Source organism: Saccopteryx leptura, chromosome 1 (genome assembly GCF_036850995.1).
Source record: "Saccopteryx leptura isolate mSacLep1 chromosome 1, mSacLep1_pri_phased_curated, whole genome shotgun sequence".
NCBI classification, from domain to species: domain Eukaryota; kingdom Metazoa; phylum Chordata; class Mammalia; order Chiroptera; family Emballonuridae; genus Saccopteryx; species Saccopteryx leptura.
Window position 1 is genome coordinate 164,133,441 of NC_089503.1, and position 22,343 is coordinate 164,155,783.

At 42.2% G+C, this 22,343-nt stretch overlaps 1 non-coding gene across 1 annotated transcript; it reads right to left on the bottom strand.

Annotated features, from left to right (window-relative positions):
• Positions 1-22,017: 22,017 nt before the first annotated feature.
• On the bottom strand, positions 22,018-22,093 carry TRNAT-UGU (transfer RNA threonine (anticodon UGU)). Its single transcript has one exon. It is a non-coding gene; the product is annotated as a tRNA-Thr (tRNA).
• Between the last annotated feature and the right edge of the window lie 250 nt (positions 22,094-22,343).

A 22,343-nucleotide genomic window follows, 5' to 3' on the forward strand; every position in this document is an offset into this window, starting at 1 on the left:
GTCATTATTGAAACTGGATAATGGTCAGGGCAGCCTGTGGGAACGTGAAGGAAAATTGAGTTGCCTTCTTTAATAAAGGGGCCAGTATTATTATTTAAAATGGGTCCTCTTGGACTTAGACCTGTTCTCAAGATGAATGTCTCAGGGTGAATTGTAAATGGATTTCTTTCCTTTAAAAACTTACTTGGCTTCTTGTCATGGCTGCTATCCTGAGTCCTGAGGGCTTTGGACATTGAAAGCAACAGGGAGGTGAAACCAAGAAATGAGATGATAAGGACAAGCTTTCATTTTAATAATAATAAAAAAAAATGATGCTGAGTCCTAAAAATAAATGTATAGGAGAATTGTTGCCTCTCTGCTCTGTGGTAGAAAAGTGGCAAGCCATCTTGACAATACTATCCTGGGACAATTAAATCTCATTTGATCTCTTTTTTTTTTTTTTTAGAAAGATGGCCAGGAAGAAAAAGAATAGTGATAAAGCGAGTTTAAAAAAACAAACAAACAAAAATCCTCTGATGGAGTTTTGATGTTCCGTAAGAAATAAACATGAATTTTACAATTTAGCTAATGCCGGTAATTTGGTGCTGGGATGCACATTATCTGATTGTTAAGGGGCAGCCCCACCCTGGACAGAACTTCACAGAGGAAGTCCGATCACGGGACAGAATGCAGCCAAGAACCACCCCATCCGAACGCGTCACCTCTGCTGATGCAGTCTGAGACTGAGTTTACTTGTCATGGAGTCCAATCACATTTTAGAGACTTGTGGTGGCCAAAATTCCCTTGCCCCTTTCATTTCTGCCTTTCTTTGTTCCATACTAATGCAAGCCATTTTTGTTTTGGGAAAAATATCTAGAATTCCACCATGATTAGCATAGAGTTTTTTATATCGGTTCAGGATTCAGCAAATTAGAAACCAGGGTCTGAGGGTAATTTTGAGAATATCTGAGGATAGTATGGAGTGAGAAAAAAATCAAAAGATGGTAGAGATGGCCCAGGTAAAGCAAAGCATAGTTCTAGTTACCTTTGTGATAAGCAAGATGAGGGACTTTAGGGAAATCGCTTCACTTCTCTGGGCATCCATTCATCTCCTTGTCCATGAAATTAGTGGTTGAACCATATGGTCTTTCAGAATGTAGGGCCAGGAAGGAGTGTCTCCAAGTTCTATCTCCATCTTACTAATTTTGTACCATGATTTAAATCTACTTTTACATCTCACTAGACGTTACCACCTTTGCTTTGGTAATAAGTGTACCTTTATTGTTATTTAAGCCATTGCTCAAACTCTTGAATAAGGCAGTATCAATACATGTCACAGGAAACCTCATGTTAGGCTGACAGTGACTTGGAGCTTGATTAACTCTGGGAGTAGCTATTCAAAACCATCACAGTCAGTTTAATCATTCATCCAGGATGCTCTCCTTCTACCTGCAAGAATGATGAGACACCTATTCCGTGCTCCTTGTGAACCAGCAGGTGTTCTGACAGCTGAGTTCACTGTGCACTGTCGGAGCGCAGAGAGGTAGCACTGAGGAGGCGCAGGGTTGTGTTTTGATTGTCTCAGTGCTGGGTGCTAGCGAACGGGCTAGACGGGAGGCACTGTGCAGAAAGAAGAAAGATGTTCGAGAGAGATTTCTACCACAAGCTCTCCCACTCCACGTGAAACATACACATACTCACATGCATGCACACACTCTCAAATGTGTGTACCTGCATACACATATATGCATTACACACATACACATGCACACACACACACACACACACACACACACTCTTCTCTCTGTTCTTATTCCAGGTGTGGGTATGAGCACAACCAGTATCAGTGAGTCAGTTCCTGGAATGATGGAAATAATTGAGACAAGTGATACGGTGCCCTCCCCCCACCCCCAGTGGAATCTGAGACCGGCCAGCACCATGCAAAATAGAAATGTCACATTGAAAGTCATTTAAGGGTGGAAGACTCCCCAGGTCAGGTCACACCAGGTCCCCCGAGCAGGTGAGAAGAAGCCACAGAGGCTAGAACTGGTGTAGGTACTCTGAGGTCCTCCCTTCCAGGTGAAATGATGAAGTCTTATGATTCAAACACAAGAGAGCTAGCTTAATCTTAACCACGCAACAGAAAACAACATTGGTGAGCTCTCCTGTTTCTAAATGTTTGAATCGTACCCAATATACAGTCTAGTTCAATCTGTATGAGACACACCATAAAAATCACCCACTGTTCTGCTGGACTGTATTGCCATGGCTTTCTCTTCAAGGAGTATGGACGTCCGGCATCCCTGGTTCAAGGGCCTCTCTGTACACCTCTGAGGTCAAGGCAAATGCATCTAGGACCATCCTGCGAGCAGCTCAACGACCTGCTCTGGCTCCCACCCGCTGTTACAAAAACACCACAGAGGTGTGAAAGGAATACTCATGGGCAGACTCTCCGTGAACAACCTGCAGTAGATGCTTTACAGATCAGAGGAGCCCAGTCGTGTTTGAGGTGGTGCCGCCAGGGGACCTGAACTGTATGCCGCCCTGGAAGGTTCTCAGTGCGAACGAACCACAGTCCTCCAGCCTCCCTGATGAACTTTGTTTCGGGGAGGAATTCCTCAATCCATTAAATAGTAGAATCTTCTGCAGGCCTGGAGCTGGGTGTGGTGTGTCTGTTGCTAGCCCTGAGCTCCCCCTTTCTGATGCCTAGAGCAGTAATGAACGCGCACTCTGTTCTGCCTTGTGCTGTGACGCGGCCACGTTTGTGCATCATTCTTATTCCGCGCATATCGGTGCCTTACCAGCGTGTGCCCATCGAGGGAAAGGGTGGCGCTGAGCCGTCGAGATTTCTGAATCATCAAGTATTTTGAAGAGAAAGATTTTCTAGTCTAGCTTCAAATCAGGTGAAACCCACTTATTTGAAAATATCTCGGAAACTCATAATATGAAAACCGTTAAGAGCGGAGACTATAAAACGAGCAGAGAAAATAGAAAACAAATCATTTATAATGACCAGATTCATAAAAGATAATTCAAATAAAATTTTTATTTTAAAAATCAGCAGGGAAAATAATTATAGAGCCTAAGGACTGTTTAAAATATTCTTTATAAAGAATTAAAATTAAAATAAAAGCATTCTGTATGAGAACAAATTAATGTTAATAATTTGTTTATTCAGTGAGTAGCTTTTATTTATAAAAATTTGGTGAGAGGGGGCTGTGAAAGTTGCCTTGTATTACTAAGATACCAGGATTCTTTTATTTCTTATAAAAAATATTTAAATCTTTCTTCATGTTTGTTCATCTCATTTTATTTTCTATTCTTGGGTCTGGAGTGAGCTGTTTAAAAAAATAATACATTGTATCCATAAAACACATGATGTAGAATCTAATTCTATTAATATTTTATTCCAGCCAGCAAACGGATAAGTAGGGACATGTTTAGAAAGGCATCAAGTATGAACATTTCCAAAACAACAAAAACAAGTAATTTATCTCGTCCTGACTTGAGAGAGAAAAAAAGGGTCTATGTGAGTTCATCTGGGGCATCATCTGTTCATGTTTGACAGTTGCTTTTTCTTTCTTTCTTTCTTTCTTTTTTTTTTCCAAGTGCGAGTTGTACATCAAAAGTGTAAGTCCCAAGAGATGCTATCAGTCTGAGCGGCTGAGTGAACAAATATTTGTGAATGCCCCCTTCCCCCAAGGGCAGTGTTCTGCAGAAAGATGGAAGTGGCGAGCGACCGTTGAGGCAGTGGTTAGGAAGGTAGGTCTTTGTGGTGCTGATGGGAAATTGTCGTTAGGGGAAAGCCACAGCACCGCACAGGAAGCACAGAGACTCTCGAGAGCATCGGGGTCCAGCTGCGGCGGAAGCGTTTCCACAGACAACATTTTCAAGTCAGAGAGTTTGTGCAACTCAACTGGTGACCAAGAAACAGGGAAGGAGTTGGGGGGGAGAGGAGGGAGGGGGCCTAGGGAGGGAGGAACCCGTGCTTGCCAGAGCTACTCACCGTGCACTTTGCAAATCACAGAACTACCGCTCTTCCCAGAAAAGACGTTTCAAGTAAAAGACCTCCGCTTCATCATATCGAAAAACTAGATGAGTTTCAAGGGAGGTTAAAAAAAATGTTTATGAAACAAAACTCAGAGAGGTGCTTTGTACTATATCTCTTACTGAAGACCTTGAACTTGAAATATTTATGTTATCAATACTAAACATGTTCTCGTATGGTCATTATGTTGTATAACACATGCTGATGCAATCAATAATAAACATGTCATCAATCTAATTATTGATAAGAAGTGTTAAGAATAGTAACGAGCTGTCTTTTTTTGTTGTTTGCTTGTTTGTTCACTTCCTAGACACTGCCTTCCGCCCACTCAGGTATTCTGAAATTTCTGTGACCTTGGAGCCAACTGTCCACATTTTCTAGATGAGCAAAGAGGCCTGGAGCAGCTGGGGCCCTTGACCCCACAACACAAAACTCAGGGTTGGGACCCAGGTGTGTGAGCTGGTGTTTGTCAAGCTTACACTGCTACTTCCACCAAAGCATTTTGAACCCTAGTCAAAATAATTCCATTCTGCTTTTGTTTCATTCTCTCGTCTATTTTTAGTTATTTTCTTTCCTCTCACCATGTCAGCTGTACCCTCCTCCTATATCCCTATCCTTGGTCCCTAGAGAACCCTTCAGGAAGGTGTGTCTTTGCCCATTAAGACTAGATTTTAATGATTCTTCTTCCACCACATTTTGACCTACCGGAGTCCCTTTGTTTTACACCCGTTGAAACGAAACGGGCTTCAATGGGAATAGTGTGGGGGTAACTCTGACTCTCACCCTCATGTAATAATCACGTGCTTTCATGTGAAACATGGGAAAGGGAGGCGTGAAGCAGGGAATGACCTAGAGTGGAAATCAAACTCCAACTGCTCAAGGTGGTGGTCTTTCCTAGTGTTCTATTTATCCAGTGTATGTATTTGTAACGGTTTACCTGTGTCGGTAATTTGCTTAAACATTCAGGTACCATTACTGGGGGTGGGGGCTGGGTGCAAAACTCAAAGGCAGACAGACACCCTGATCTGTGACCGCGAACTTGAGACCACCTGCACGGACACAGAGCTGTTGTGCGTGGTCTTTGTCACATCTCACTTACTTTGTGGATTCCCTTTTGGTAGGTGCTCTAGTCTGTCAAGGAAGCGACTCCAGTGGACTTCCCTACCTTGCGTCCAACGTCTGAGTAAACACATTGCTCGCTCTCTCTTTTCTTCCCATTTGCCCTGGGTCTGGTTCTTCGGGAAGGTGACATTTGACCCGGACACCTGCTCCATCCATCATTCCACCCTCCCCCCTCACACACACAACCTGGTTCACCCTATTTCTGAGCTCTCTCACAATTCCCGCCACTTCTGGTTCCTGTTTGAACGTGTGCAGGATCAGCCTCTCTTCTTCATTTGAAATACTATTGCACTAAATTTTTTTTTATATTGCTCTCTGACTTGTCTGTAGGAGCATTCTTCTGTGTGTGTTAACCAGTGTGCACGAGTCATCTGTGATGTACTCTGCTAGGCTGGCTTGGGTTGTCCCGAGAACAAGGCTCAGAGACAGCCTCTCCTGCCAGCACACAGCGGGCCTCGTGACCACTCAGCACTTGTCAGAAATGGTCACGTGGTCTTCCATCCCTTTAGCACAGCTCTTTAGGGCTCTGAAACCTAACAGATTCCCAGGATCAAAGCATTGAAAGGAGAGGGACTGTGGGCAGTAGTCTCGCCCTCCCATGTGACAGCAAAGGGAAGTGACACTCAGCCTGCAACTCCCTGAGGATGGGCTGCAGGGTTCTTTCATTTTCTGGTTTCCAATACCGTGTGATCTCTTAGTATAATTACTATCAATTGGATCAGTCACTAAGGCACTGGGCACAAGGGCTCAGACCAGATTGAAAATATATGGTGAAAATATGGATGCCCTTGAAATGCCCAAATATCCTTATTTTAAAGGAAAAATACGATGTCCATGGGTTTGTTCAGGCCCGAGATGGAACCTCTGGACGTGCCCATGCTCACTGATTCATATGCATTTCGATTTTGAAGGCATAAGATTTTAACAGCAGCCCTGGCTGGATAGCTTGGTTGGTTGGAGCATGGTCCCAAGGAGCTGATTCAATCAATCCCCGGTCAGGGCACATACAGGAACAGATGTTCCTGACTCTCCTGCTGTCTACCTTTCTCTCTCTAGAGTCAATAAAATGAACAAAACAAAACAAACAAACAAACAGAAAAGACTTTAACAGCATTGGGGGATGATCACACTCTGGTGGTCCAATTGGACCCATAAGGCAATCTCTTCTAGAGTGAACCCCATTCAATCACTTGAGTAGAATAAACCTAACTTAATAGGAAAGACGGAGCATGCACAAGCATGAGTGATTCAACACAAACTCCATTTAACGACTCTGAGGACCTGGTACTTGACTTCTGTGTCAGCACTAGAAGCTCCTTTCATCGGGAACATTTCTCATGCTGCCCTATAAAAACAGTGCTTCATCTGGTTTCCACCGAGCCTGAGAGGCACTGGCCTTTAGTTCTATACTTCCTATCCTTGAAGCATTTTCAACCTCCTCCTCTGTCAGGTAAACTCCTGCAACCCAGCCTCTCTCATCGGTCTACAAAGGTAGGAAGTATATATACAGTTCATGGTCTTTGAATTTGCTATCGGCTCTCTCACTCCTGCCCTGAAGGTCTTTTCTGTGCCTTCCATTCAGCCCATGTCGGACCTCAAAACTCACAGAAGTATGCTCTGGGCAGCATGTGTCAAGAAAGCTAGGGTTATTTGTAAAGTAAGTAATTTGTTGAGCTAAAAAAACAAACAGGACTTTAAATCCTCATTATTTGATCAGCTGACTTTAAGTTAGGTAGCAGAGGATGAGAGTAGAAGGGAAACCGCCCTCCCTCGCCAGAAAACCCAACCTGGTGTCCAGGCTCAGCCACGTAGGGCGTCTCAGAATTTAAGGAACTTCAGGAACATCACACACTTCTGCTTTCTCAGTTTGGGAAAGGAAGTTATAATATCAACTTTGAAATATTTTGGCCAATTCAGTAAGCTTATAGATAGGCAAGTCATCAATCAATTCAGAAAGACAAATGATTAACAGCTCCTATAAGTATGAATATACACATTGGTTTCTTTAGGCTCACTTGTCTTGCCATAATTAAAATTTATTTTAAAAGCCATTTTATTATAAAATATATTTGAAAATCTTAAGTCTCTCTCTCTCTCTCACGTTGAGTTAGGGTTTGACTGCTATTTCACGGTTGGGGTCACGTTGCAAATATTGCCAAGCGTCCATATTGACTTTCAGCCTCTCAGTTGCATATATTTTTAATATTTTTTAAAAAAGATTTTTTAATACAAATATTATTTTCTGAAATACGTGTTTTTTTTTATTTCAAAATCTAGGCTGCTGCTTTTTCACTATGTTTTCTATTATTACCAGTAAACATGTCGTTCTTATCGAGGTATGAATGAATCTTTACCTACTGGAAGAGGCAGGATTGTCAGTGTGCTTTGAAGAGGAAATAAATGCACCATATGGTTTGACATTCTCATAACTGACTAGATCTCTATCAAGAAATCCCCAGATGTAACTCTAAATGAAGAGGTCCAGTATAAACTGTGACTGAATCTAGTGATGTGTTTTGACAAAAACTATAGTTAGACTGTTATTCTCGTGTTTTTGTTTGTTTATTTGTTTTTTGGTGATGATGATGTTGCCTTAAAGATTTCAGATTTTTTTTATAACTAGAGGAGAGAGAGGAAATATATGATGAGCTTCCTTTAAAGAGCTGATTGTGCTGAATTCAGTTTTCATTTGTCAGCCAACACACTTCAAATTTAAAATTTGGTAACAGAGGGCAAAAGGTTCTGAACTAGAAGAAATGGCACCTGTAGAGACACTTACTATAGAATGCATCTGCATCGCCATCAGAAAATGAAGCTAAGGCGTCATCCACCTGGTCCAAGTGGACACTAATGGAAGAGTCCTGGGAAACTTCTGAGAATATCAGGATTGGCCCCAATCGAGCAAAAACACTGGGACCGTAGGGAGGAACCAACCATGCCAGGGTGTCTGATTTGGATAGGGTGATGAACCGCTTTCTACAGACAGAGGAAGGGCATGGGTGGAAGAGAGGGGGGGGAGAATTCAAAAAAGGTATTTTTCTCATTGCCAAACAAGTGAAAGATGAATTGCAGAAAGCGTGGGCCCTAATTTCCAGACTGCTATATTGCAGAGCGTGGAGCCTTTCCTGAAGGCTTCGTTCGACACTTGGTAGCACCCCAGGGAGGTGGACGTCATTTCTGGGATGAGAGAAGGACTTGCTGGGGAAACCTGTGAATGACACCACGCTCTAGTTCGTCACTCGGCCAACCGCAGATTCACCAGCTGTCACCGGGGCCCGCCCGGGTGGAGGCCAGGCATCTTGCCTTGAATCGTCCCAACAGGAGCAGAAGAGGCACCGAAGGGAACCCAGTCTCTCCCGAGGGCATCCGTTACAAAAGTCATTTGGTCTTTTAGGATAAGGGAGATTGAGATAATTTGGGTAGCACGTGTGTATGTGGCTGTTCGTTCTTTTTAGTGACGTTTTAAGCAAAGGGCTATAAGAAAAGTGGAATAAAAGGAGGCTTAACACACTTAAACTATTCTGCTCAGTGTCTGTGAACAGCCCAGGGTTGTCAGTTCATCTTTCTACAGAGTGGCCCCTGGAAGCCTACCCATGTCTATGAAGGTCTCAAAAGTTACTCTGATTTTCCAGGGTTGAAGGAAGTACTATTGGCAATCGAAAATGTCCTGCAGATAAAGGCGCTCTTAAAAATACAGGAAGGCTTTGTGATGGTAATAACAAATGTTGCTGAGCCTTCATGAGCTTGAGAAAGGATGAGATACTGTGGGGAAGTTAGCATGGCCTTCGCGCCCACATGCCTGAGCGAACCTTCAACATAAGTGTCTTTCTCTGTGCAGAAAACCTTATGACAGGATGCATATTATATCCAGCACGTGGTCTGACCTGTTTTAAATATCTGGGGGCTATAAAAGAAACATAAAAAAGTAAATAAGCTATAAAAATCAATATTTAGTATCACTCCATATTCAAATTTCATACTGTGGTTTTTCTATGATATTTACATCAATAAATGTATATGCATATTTACAAATACATCCATCAGTGGGGAAAATGTCCATATCTATCTATATATCTATTTATGATATAGATATATATCATATATTTATCTGTGTATTTATATGTATGTATGTATGTATGTATGTATGTAGATAGATAGAGAGATAGACATCTTAGCTACAGTTGCCTCCAAAGACTATAAATTTTCTGAAGTTATATTGCACAAAATGTTTATACAAAGAACCATTTCCTTTTTTTAGAGGATGAAAATTAGGAATTGAAATTCACCTGTGCACAGAGGTTAGCAGCGGTTTCTTACTGTTGAGCTTTGCTTAGAATGCATGTGGCCTCCTGCTCAAGTGTTCAGGGGTGCTGCCCCCAAATCACTGAACTTCAGTGAGGCACAGCTTATATGTCTGGTTGCCTAAAGGCAAAAACATTGTCAAGGAATTCTAGTCCTCTGGGATGTGTACAAAAGCACATTTTGTTATAATAAAAAAATTAAAAATTAGAATCTCATGAATTTATACTTTTTTTAGACCCCTCTTGCGATTCTGCTTTCAAAACCAGGATGGGCAGGGTGGGCAGGTTCGCTGTGTTGCTGAGATCAGAGAGCTGGGGAGAGGCACTTTGATGTGTTGGTTAAGAGCTCGCTACACGTGTGAGGATGGTGGGTGGTGGTGGGTGGCTCTCCGGTGGTTAATCAGAGATGGCAGGACCAAGCCAGCCACGGATTGGTGGGTGGCTTCTCTCCCCTGTCACTCAATCACAGGAAATGTCTCACAAAGAGTTATCAGAATCTGCCCAAAGTATTGCTTGTGGGAAGGTTTCTTCTGCATTTCTTGTGCCTGGGTGTCCTTTCTATGTCAAGAAAAGTGGACTCTCCCTATCTGTCCCTCTCTCTATCTCTGTCACACACAAAAAAGAAGGGTGGAGAGCAGCACCCTATCTCCCACATCACACTGAATTGATTTCCCTTGAATCTGTCTTTTTCACACCACTAGGTTACTTGTTGAGTGCCTACTCTGTGCACAATACTACGCTGCGTGCTAGAGCCTCTCTCCCCATGGTATCCCCGGACACCTGGGCCAGTGCCTAGCACCTAGTAAGACTAAAATATATTTATTGAAAAAGGTACAAATGAATCAGTCATGACACAGGAATTGGACAGAAGGAACAGACCTACTCTGAATTCTGAGTTATCTAATTATGTGTCCCGATTTCTTAGATTTGGAAAATAAAGGTTGCTCGACCAGTGGTAATACATGACCTTGGATGTAAGGAGAGCTGTGAGTACCTGCATTCACCCCTCTCTGCCCACACCGGGATGGCCCAGGGATGAAGGCTGTGCTTTGCTTGCAAGTCTCAACTTCTTATGTATCAGAATTTTTTGTTGTTGTTGTTGCTCAGATGGGGACGAGACACCAGCTCCAGGGACCAGGCCAAGCATTTCTTCCTCCTGAATTTCTTCACAGGTCCGGCATCTCAGTGTAACACCATATAGGTTTATTTCTTGCTCCTCTCATCATCCATTTCAAGTCCTTGGAGTGCAAGGCTATCTGTACTGTGCTCCCAGGGGCCAAGCTTCTCCTGCAGGGCTCTCCCTGGTCCGGGGAGCCCTGTCCACCAAGCTAGGTCATGAGCAAGGACAGAGAACAAGCAATGTGGAGGTGTTGAGGTCAGATCTGGAGACAGGGTCCATCTGTGCCCCTCCTGCAGGGCTGTTGGAGAAAAAAGACTGAAGAGGGCCCAGGAAGGAGACAGGCCCACTGAGCACTGACACCCTTTCCCACCACAGATGACGTCCCCAGGTGGACATGTCCATTTAGGAGAACTACCGAAGCTTCGGGGCACTTAGGAGTTTATTTTAACACTGACTTGTCACTAGGAAACTGATAGAGAAAAAGACAAGAAAAAAACGTTAAGGAGAAAAATCACGTTCAGGCTATTGGCAATGGCTGGCTGAGTATTCTCCTCCCCAACGACATAAACATTGGCCCTCAGTCCTGGGAAGAAAAAAATTTAGATTTAAATCGTCTTCAAGATGGAAGTTCTCCATAGGTCCATAGCTATGGGGAAATGGCCTACAATAATTTATAGCATGCAAGTATTTATAACAAGCGTACATTTGAGTATGTGTGTGTGACTGCATGTCTCTATTTACCTACCTCTCGGTATAGTCACACACGCCCATACACTGCTTCTATGGGGGTGCAAACTTCTTGTCCTACTTCGGGGACAAAGGTGAAGAGGACCTTTTCCAGATTGGGTACCAGCAGTCACAGAGAATGCTTCAACGCCTACTTCAAAACATACCTTAATTCCTGTCCATTCTGGGGCAAGCTCTCCCCCAAAGTCTAATACTTCTCTCTGAGTCCTTTCTCTTTTTTCTACAGAAAGAAGAATGTGTCCCCCGGAGGCATTCTCACAGGGTTAGAGTAATAGCTGGGGCCACCATCAGGCCCTCCCAACCTCAAAGGCCAGCAAAGCCAATAGAGAGGGTACATGTACCCTGTTCCGTGGTCCCGTCCTTGCTGCGGGCAGGCTGTGGTGACCACAGGAGTTTCAGGCGTGCAGGCCAGACCAAAAGTTCCCCCGCATCTGGACAGCTGGGAGACATTTAGCTAGAACACTATCTGCAAATAAACCAATGCACTGTCGCCCGCCCCCCAACCTCTCTCTGTGTAATGCTTCCCTTGGAAGGTTGAACTCCAAACCTGCGTCTGTCACTGGCAGAAGCTGCACCTTTACGATTTATTGGGAACTTTTATTATCCCTTCCTATCGATTGCTAGACCTTACAGGTATTATCATGTCACCTGTAGCAAATCACACAATAAGTAACACCCTGAATGATTCAAATCGCCCCTTTTAATCGGTTTGCAATCGTCTCTGCCTTCTCTTTTCCTCTTTGAGTAAAGACCAAATTTTAAGGTTTTTCACTCTCATAAAATTCAAACATGGAATAAAAGGACTATGCTGAGATGTGTTTATTTATTTGTGTGTGATTTTTATATAGTTGAAGTCCAGAAAGGCTGTTGACAGTAGATACTCCAGTAAACATGTGAACGTGAACCTCCCTTAGGTCAGAGCTATTGATTGTATTGCTTCTTATCCTGTTGATGTGAAATTATCCAACTGTACAAAATAGTGAAAGATATACACTTTAAGCTTATTATACATTTTAATTTTATTATTTAAATTTAACATTACAATTTAATATTTAATTTAAAAATTTAAATATATAGTTTGAATGACATAACTATTTACATAATATCAAATACAATGACTCTTTAAAAAGCTGTGATAAATTTATCACATTTATGGATTCATCAAATATTTATTGATACCCTATTATGGTCCAGGTATTATACACTTATAATTTTTAAAGTGACATTATTGATAATGATACAGTAGTGCTGTTTTATTTTATAGTGTTCAGAGAATTTTTCTATACAGTACATCTTCTTTGAGTTTCAGAAAAACTGAATGAATTTCTTTAGAAAATCCTGGGACCAAAAAACTGATTCTTTACACTGGTGTATCAGGTGACTTTATTGAAAACCCCCCTAATACCTAGAACAAGTCATGTCAGTAACCTTGCAACTAGATCATATCATTTGATACCTTTTTCCCTCACCTGTCTAGACAATATGACATTTTATAGATTTGAGAAAGGGCAGGGCTAAATAAAATCACCCGTAGGAATTGGTTGAAGTTAATTGCAAAAATCTCTTCCGCTGTATACTACGTGGTATCATCAAAACTTCATCAGGTGGAAAACAGGTGGGAAACAATGTTTCATAGCTCCTTCCTGGTTCAATACACACAGCAGGCCCTAGTAGGAGGATTCCTACGTTTGAAATCAGGTGACGTAGGCTTGAATCCTTCTCCACAGATCAGCCGTGGTAATGGACGGCTTAACCAGGTCTCCACATCTGTGTCAAAGGTCCTTTCTGACAGTGATGCTAATAATGTTGGTGATGGTGACAGGCTAATAATTATGGAAAGCTTACTCTCCGAGGTCCTTCCCCTCGATGCTTAAAATGTATTCTGTTTAACAAAACTTATTTCATAGCAATATTGTGAGTATATTTATTATACACGCATGTAACTGTATTTTGACATACATAGATTCTTCGTTACTATATTCATAGGTGTAGTGGGAAAAAAAAGAGTATTGGTGTCAAAACTTTATATGGAGAGACAGAAAGATCCAGACAGTTAACACACTGTCACGGAGAGGAGCAAAGCCAGAGGATTGACACTACCCAACTTCAAGATTTACGACAAAGCCACCATAATCAAGGTAGCGAGGTATTGGGCACAGAACAGACAAGTAAATCAATAGAACAGAATGGAGAGCCCAGAAGCAGACCCTCATAAATACAGTCAACTGACCTTCAGCAAAGGAGCAAAGCAACACAATGGCGTGAAAACAGTGTAGCCTCTCACACCTGCCTCCCCGGAACATACTTGCTAGTGAAGGGGGACCCGCTCAGAGGCACAGGCCTCAGGTTTCACAGCAGGTAGTCAACTGTTTCTTGAATGAGGGAGTGTAGTATTTAACCAGTGTTACAGAAATAAAATGAGTAGCAATTTGGCCAAATAGAAAAAAAAAAAGAGAAAGGGGGGAAGATAAAGAATAAAATGAGTAGTAAACATGGAATAGATTGACTTTGACTTTATTGTAAATGGAATAGCTTCTTCCACTACAGGCAGACTATCAGATTGAGTAAAAATATATATAATCACAGCACACATAATATTTACGAGTCACACTTCAAGCAACAGCCACAGGAAGCTTCAGAGTGACCCCAACATAAGCAGAAAAAATGTAACCTTAAAAAATAAGGGAGACTCAATGTTCATACAAGAAAAGGTATCATTTAGGCGAAAAGAAATATATGACTCAAGGAGAGGCATTATATATACTTTTAAAACACTTTATTCAATTTTTAGAGAGGAGAGGGAGAGAGAAAAGGGGGAGGAGCAGAAAGCATCAACTCCCATATGTGCCTTGACCAGGCAAGCCCAGGGTTTCAAACCAGCGACCTCAGTGTTCCAGCTTGACACTATCCCACTGTCCACCACAGGTCAGGATAGAGGCATTACATATTGATAAAGGCTGGCGTTTGCTGAATGTTTTCACCGTAATCTGACTATGGGCACCGAGTTCTGGAGCAGCAGGAACAAAGAAGGGATTTCTGAAATTAGGAAAAAATGGGCATTGGGAAAGCAGGGTCCCCGTCCTGATCGGGTAGGAGCACCGACTGACTCGATGCCATGTTCAAGGTGGCAGGGTACATTATTTTAACTAGTCTACTCAGTGGCATGCAACCATGGAATGAAAACATGTTAAAAAATGCTATTTATGCACATGTCTGGTTGAAGCATGCCCAAAGAAAATGTGTCGTAAAATTCCAAGAAGGAAGACCATTCACTCGTGGTGAGGGCCAGCCCGGGCAGAGTGGGGCAGCTGGCAAATTCCTCCTTCTCAGATGACCCACTGCATCCAGGCCCCGCTCTGCCCTGACTCTTATGCCCAGCAGAGCCCAAACGCCAAAGGACTGCCCAGAACATAGTCCATTTGAAAATAAGCTTACCTTCTTTACCTTCGTGGGAAACCTGGGAAGGAATGGAACCTAATCTCATGAACTAATCCTAGCTTGTATTACAGGGGTCAGGAACCTTTTTGGCTGAGAGAGCCATGAACGTCACATACAGTGTGTCCGTAAAGCAATGGTGCACTTTTGACCGGTCACAGGAAAGCAACAAAAGATGATAGAAATGTGAAATCTGCACCAAATAAAAGGAAAACCCTCCCAGTTTCTGTAGGATGACGTGGCAGCATGTGCGCATGTGCAGATGATGATGTAACACTGTGTATACAGTGGAGCAGCCCACGACCATGCCAGTCGAGATGTGGACGGTACAGAGGAAAGTCCAGTGTGTTCTGTGGCTTGCTAAATTTGAATCCGTGACCAAAGTACAACATGAATATCGGCGCATTTATAATGAAGCACCACCACATAGGAATAACATTACTCGGTGGGATAAGCAGTTGAAGGAAACCGGCAGTTTGGTGGAGAAACCTCGTTCTGATAGGCCATCAGTCAGTGACGAGTCTGTAGAGGCTATACGGGATAGCTACATAAGGAGCCCTAAAAAAATCTGTGCGGGAGCCCACATCAAACTGTACGAAATAGGTATGAAACTGGGAGAGTTTTCCTTTTATTTGGTGCAGATTTCACATTTCTATCATCTTTTGTTGCTTTCCTGTGACCAGTCAAAAGTGTACCATGACTTTACAGACACACTGTATTTTAAAATGTAATTCTGTGAGAGCCATACAATATGTTTAACATAAAATACAAGTAAATGTGTGCACTTTATGTAAGACCAGCACTTTTAAAGTACAAGTTTCTGAATTCTTTTTAATAATGTTGTTATGCTGTTGTTAACCAATGATGAATAAAGTACTTCTTACCATTAATGCGACTTCTGGTGCTGCAGGGTTTTGCTGATGGTTTTGTAGTCTGGTTGATATGTGGTGAGGTTAAGCTTCATGCAGGCGTTGAGACTTCCATTTGTTAAACGTGATTGTAGGTTGGTCCTAACATTCTTTAGATGTGAGAAAGACTGCTCACATGCATACATAGAGCCAAACACTGTCAGTACAGCAATACTCACTCACTGCAGTGTTTGGTATGTGATGGGAAGCACGTTTCAAGTTTTGACAATCAGCTGGTCCACGGGTTGAAGTTTTTTCATTTCTCCCCACTTGTGTTTGCTCGCCAACTCTGCTTGCTGTTGTGCAAGTCTTTCCAAATCTTCATTCAGTGACTTGAACTTATTCACCCACATGTCTGAGGACTTCAGGTCAGCAGCTTGTAGCTCAAAATCTGACGGAGAGACTGGGGATATAACTCAGGTCAGCAATGTCCACTGCACACTCATGTGGATGGGTGATGAACTTAAAAAGACAAGTGTTCTCATGAAATTCTCCAAAGTGTGCTTTGAATGACTGCAGGAGATTAGATGTGAAGCCCGCTAACTGCTGGAGATCAAGATGTTGAGCAGGGTCATTTGCTGTGCATGCATCTTTAAACTCTCCCAGTATATCCAAGTGTAGTAAGTGACCTGTTTCAATGTCAGCAATGAAGAGTTCCAGCTTGTTTTCAACTGCAAACACTGCTTGTTGAAGAGATAAGACGGTATTTCCAATGCCTTGCATTTTCACATTGAGCTGGTTCAGATGTTCAGTCATGTCCACAAGATAGTAGAACTTCAGGAGCCACTCAGTGTTAGCTAACTCAGGATGCTCGACATTTTTCATTTCAAGAAAAGTCTAGATTTTGCTCAGACAAGCTGCGAAATGGCTGAGCACCTTCCCTCTTGACAACCAATGCACAATGCTGTGCAGAAGCAGACCAGGGTAATTATTCCCAACTTCATCCAGCAGTGTTTTAAACTGGCAATCATTTAAAGCTCGGTCAACAATAAAGTTGACCACCTGAATGACCAGCAACATCACCCCACCAAGCTGCTCGCCACACATCTGAACACAAAGCGCCTCCTGATGTAGGATGCAGTGAAAACTTAGGGTGGGTCTCTTTTCATGTTCACAAAGAAGCGCTACGAATCCTCTGTTTTTCTCCACCATGCACAGAGTACCATCAGTACACACTGAAATAAGTTTATCCATCGGTAGATTTTTTTTTTCTTTAGCGAACTCAGTGAAAGACTTGAATAAATCCTCCCTTCTTGTTGTCTCTTTCATAGGCAAAACAGCAAGACTTTCCTCACGTAGTGTGTCCCCGACAGCATACCTTGCAATCACGCTGAACTATGATAAATGGCTTACGTCTGTTGACTCATCCAAAGTGAGTGAAAAAAATGGTGCTGCATTTATATCCTTCACTTGTGTTGCCTCAATTTGATTTGCCATCATGATGGTACAATCATGAACAGTTCTTGCCAACAGAGGCATGTCTTTTATTCATTTGATTATCTTGTCTTTATCCAAAAAGTCATCAAATCATCAAAAAGTTCATTGGCAACATCAAGCATGAATGTTTTGGCATACTCCCCATCTGTGAATGGCTTTCTGTTTTTCACAATTGCTAAAGCACCAGCATAGCTAGCTGAATTACAGTCACCTTGTTGGGTCCAAACACGAAGTTGCTGCTGACTAGCTTGCACTCTGCACAGTAGCTCTTGACATGCTTTCTTCCTGCTGTCCCCTGCTGGATATTTTGATGCAAATGTAGTATGGTGTGTGTTGAAGTGCCGCTTTATATTTGACCGTTTCATCAATGCCATTTTATCATTGCATATTAGACACATTGCAGAACCTGCTTTCTCCACAAAGGCAAATTCCTCTGTCTATGCCTGCTGAAAAGTACAATACTCCTCATCTTTTTTTCTTTTAGCCATCTTCTTCATCAAAAGAGTTTCTGCAATTAGCTGGCTGACTACTTGATTAAAAGAAAGGAAGTTTACTTCCTGACCTCACAACCTCCCGTGTACGTTATGCATTATCCAATAAAAATTTGGTGTTGTTCCAGGGGACAACACCAAATTGTGATTGGCTCCAGCCACCCGCAACCATGGACATGAGTGGTAGAAAATAAATGGATTATAATACATGAGAATGTTTTATATTTTTAAAGTTATTTTTTTTTATTAAAGATTTGTCTGCGAGCCAGATGCAGGCATCAAAAGAGCCACATCTGGCTCACGAGCCATAGGTTCCGACCCCTGTTGTAGTATGTACTTATCTTAATTCTTGTACATCATCAGAACATAGTCTGCAACTGCCCTTTTACCTGCACAGAAAGTTAACCCCATTCAATGTGAAGAGGGTTGTCTAGTCTCTTTTTCCGCTGTCACATTACCCTGACCAAAATAGACCATGCTCAGCTAACGGCTTGATCTGAGCCATGATATATTCATTGATGTTTGCTCTTAAGGAAGAAAGATACGTGGGCTTAAAATAAGAAAAAAATTATTTATTAGGGGGGAGAGAGAGAGAGAGAGAGAGAACAGCTTCTGTGATGGCTAATTTCTGAGATAGTGTGTTTATGTAAAGTAAATGTATGTATTTACCTTTATGTTCATTTTTTAAAATAATAGTCAAAGTGTGTCCAATAGGCACCTGAGGTGAGTGATGGGGAAAAAGACATACTTACTATATTATTCAAATGATTTTAATTATGAATTTTCTTAAAGAAATTTCAAGTGACATAAAAGACACAACTCGGAAATAGCACAAACGTGTATGTTTCTGAGATATGCATCTATTGCCTGCTTTGACTTTGAAGTAAAACAGGAAACCACAGTGGATTTTCAGCAGGGGATAGGGTGGGGGAGAGAAATTCTTACAGAGGTCAGGATGCACGTGTCACTGAAAGCAAAAATTAATCCAAATGACCATCCTCACCACTTTGATGGTCAGCCTTCAAAGCTATCATTATAGGAAAAAACAAACAAAAAAATCAGTTAATGTCAATACAGTGCTGAAAACGTAGACCGATTTCATTATACTGAGAGGACAGGTGGTCCAGGGCAAGGGGACCCTACCAATGGAACAAGCGCTCTGCGTTCATGCTTCTTCCACTACCATCTTGCCCGTGGCCCTGGGTGAGGAAAGTCAGCCTGCAGAGCCTCAGTTTCTTCAACTGCTAAATGACAGGGTTGGACCGGAGAAAACCATGGTTCTCTTTCGTCCTGCAGTAATTGTGGCTACAGGATCGTGGCTAAGTAGAGACATCGCACAGCCTTTAATTACTGGCAGGGTGACCACTGCTCCAGCCATATGGAACCTCTTGAGCATCTCATGTCCAGAATAGGACAATGGCCTGTCATTTCAAAGAAAAACTCTCCAAAATATCTCTCACGCTTGCTGTTCCAATTTGTCCCCCGAATGGACTCAAAGTCCATCCCCATCATTTTCTGACTAATCGGAAATAAGTACATTTCCTTCTTCAGTGTTTATCTAAACAAATCGTCTCTAAATAGCTGATAAAGTAATATTTGAACCTAGCATGGTGGAACGCAGGTTTGAACCTTAAGAAGATATTTTCTAACACAGAGTTGAAATATCTCATTGTATTTCAAACACGATGAATTGAATGGACATTTCTCTTTAATCTTTGTGAGAAGAGTGAGTGATTAGAGAGATGATTAACAAAATCATAACAACTGCAGTCTGTTCTTTATTTTGGTCCTCTTCTCAATAAAACCTTTCATGTTTCATTTGGCAGGAGGAGAGAAGAGAATGCCAAAACCCTTGTGGTTCCCTCTTCAGCCTAACATATACTTTTCTAAAATAACAAATGTAACTAAGAACTTTTCCCGACCAGTATAACAGTCAGTTCATTGGTATCAGTCTTTTCTTTTTCTTTTTAACAGCTGTAACTTTTACATTTTTGCTAAAGAAAACCATCCTCAATGATACATCCACAGTGTGATTACTTTGCTTGTTTAAAGGGTCCTGAAACCCCACCCACACCACCTCCTGAAAGTTCAGACAGGCATGTGACGGCTGGCGTGTGCAAGTCGCTTTTTTTTTTTTTTTTTTTTGTATTTTTCTGAAGTGAGAAGGGGGAGGCAGACAGACAGACTCCCACATGTGCCCGACTGGGATCCACCCAGCAAATCCACCAGGAGGTGATGCTCTGCCCATCTGGGGCATTGCTCTATTGTGGCCGGAGCCATTCTAGCGCCTGAGGGAGAGACCATGGAGCCAACCTCAATGCCTGGGCCAACTTTGCTCCAATGGAGCCTTGGCTGCGGGAGGGGAAGAGAGAGACAGAGAGGAAGGAGAGAGGGAGGGTGGAGAAAGTGATGGATGCTTCTCCTGTGTGCCCTGGCTGGGAATTGAACCCAGGACATCCACATGCTGGACCAACGCTCTACCACTGAGCCAACCAGCCAAGGCTGAGAGTCGCTTTCATGCCGTATGTGTCTACTAAGTCAACATTTGCACACTGACCCACACTGATAGGTACGTCTGTTTGTACCCTGGGGAAGGCAACCTGTCATTTCCCCCTCGGAATATTGTAAATTCATTCCTTCTTGTACGTGTTCCTCCTGTGACAACTCCTGATGTGGGAGGAAAGCCCCCATTGGGGTCCACTTTGCAGTTTAAAAATCAACACTTTAATTAACGATTCAAAGAGAAGACATTGCCAAATCGGAAAGCTCTTACAGAAGCATGGCAGGTTCTACATTTGAGATAATTAAATTTTCGTGAGAAACAAAAATAAAATGTTTTATAAAGATATAAATTCTTCCCAGTCATATTTTAAAACATTGAAAAAGTTATATTTTTTTCTTTTATCAAGTAACATTTATTGTCTTCCCACCAGTAACTTAATTTTAACATCACATTCATTTTCCATACCTCACGAAGTAATAAAAGCAAGAGTCCTTGAACCAACATGCCGTCCTAACAACACAGACCAGATAAGATGAAGCTGATCGTCACGCAGTCGGGCTGGTGATGAGTGCCTTGAAAAGTCAGTTCCGTATGCTTGTGTATTATTCAATACTTTTACATTTGTGATAAAATATAGACAATCTTTTAAAGAAAAATAACTTGAAAATAAGTTGACGTGATTCTTTTTAAATTCAAATACTCTTTAGGCTTTGTTTCTTCTAACAATCGAAAAACATCATCTTGTCTCCTAAATGGTATTGTAGAGACCTTAAAACATATGTCAGTGACATAAGATATCAGTTTCAGATGTTGATATCGTCATTTATTGTCATGAGGAGGGATCTCTCTCTGTCTTTGTCTCTCTATTTGATTATATATGTACATATAATATGCAATAATTAAATATGTACCAATTTTTTACTTTCTTCTCTGGGTCAATTAGCTGGTGAAGTATTGACTATGTATTAGCTCATTTATTACTCAAAAGTCCTTAGGAAATAGGGTTGAGGAAATCATTTTTGCTGATGGGGAAACAGAATTTGAGGAATTGCCGATGGTTTCACAGAAAACAAAAGAGAAAGCCAAATGTTCAGAGTCTGTGAAACTCCACAGCAAACCCTCTTGACATCAGGGCTGCCAGACACCTGCTCTCTGCCAGGCACTCTGTGCCACTTACTTCTGGTGACTGACAATACCTAGATCCACCCTGTCCACGTACAAATGATGACAGCAAAGCTAAAAATTAACCAAGGCAATGTTCTGGGCAATGGCCAGAGGATGGCAGCCACTTTAGGGTTGGTGACTCATAAAGACTTCTCAGTGGAGTTGACATTTAAGCTGAGATTTGCATGTTGCAGAGACCATACACATAGAAGGGGGTGGGGGAACAGCAGCTGTGACTCTGGTGTAGAGTTCAAGGTGGAGATATTGTGGGGCATTCAAAGACCAGAACACCACTGCCCTGACTCTTGCACCTTGAACTGGGGAAGAATAATAGAAAATGAGAGAAAAGAGAATGCAGGACCATACACAGGGTGGTGTTGAGCGGTTGTCAAACAGTGTGGCTTTACCATCACCAATATGAGGAGATTCTGGAGTGTTTTTAAGTAGGAAAAGGGCAGAATCTGGGTTTCATTTTATTTTATTTTTTATTAAGTGAGAGGAGGGGAGGCAGAGAGTGACTCACGCATGTGCCTCAACCTTGTCCTCCCAGCAAGCCCACTAGGGGGTGATGCTCTGTCCAGCTGGGGCCTTGCTCCATTGCTTGGCAACTGAGCCATTCCTAGTGCCTGAGGCAGAGTGCCTAAGCCATCCTCAACAACCAGGGACAACTTGCTTGAACCAACTGAGCTATGCCTACAGGAGGAGAAAAGAGAGAGAGTGACAGGAGAAGGGATGGACAAGCAGATGGCTGCTTCTCCTGTGTGCCCTGACCAGGAATTGAACCTGGGACATCCACACACAAGGCAGATGCTCTACCACTGAGCCAACCAGCCAGGGCCTGGGTTCCATTTTTAACAGATTCCTCCAACTGGTTCTTCAGGAAAGTGAAAGAATGTAGAAGGGGAAAGACAATAAAATCTGTATTTTTATTAATCATGCATGAGTACTTATGTATGAATATATGCACAGATTCAGGAATGGTGATCAGCATTTTGCCTTTCACACATTTACATTTTTAAGGATACACTCATCACAATGATCATCCTCAAATGATCACCTTGCAGAAAAAGCATACATCAGAGGACACA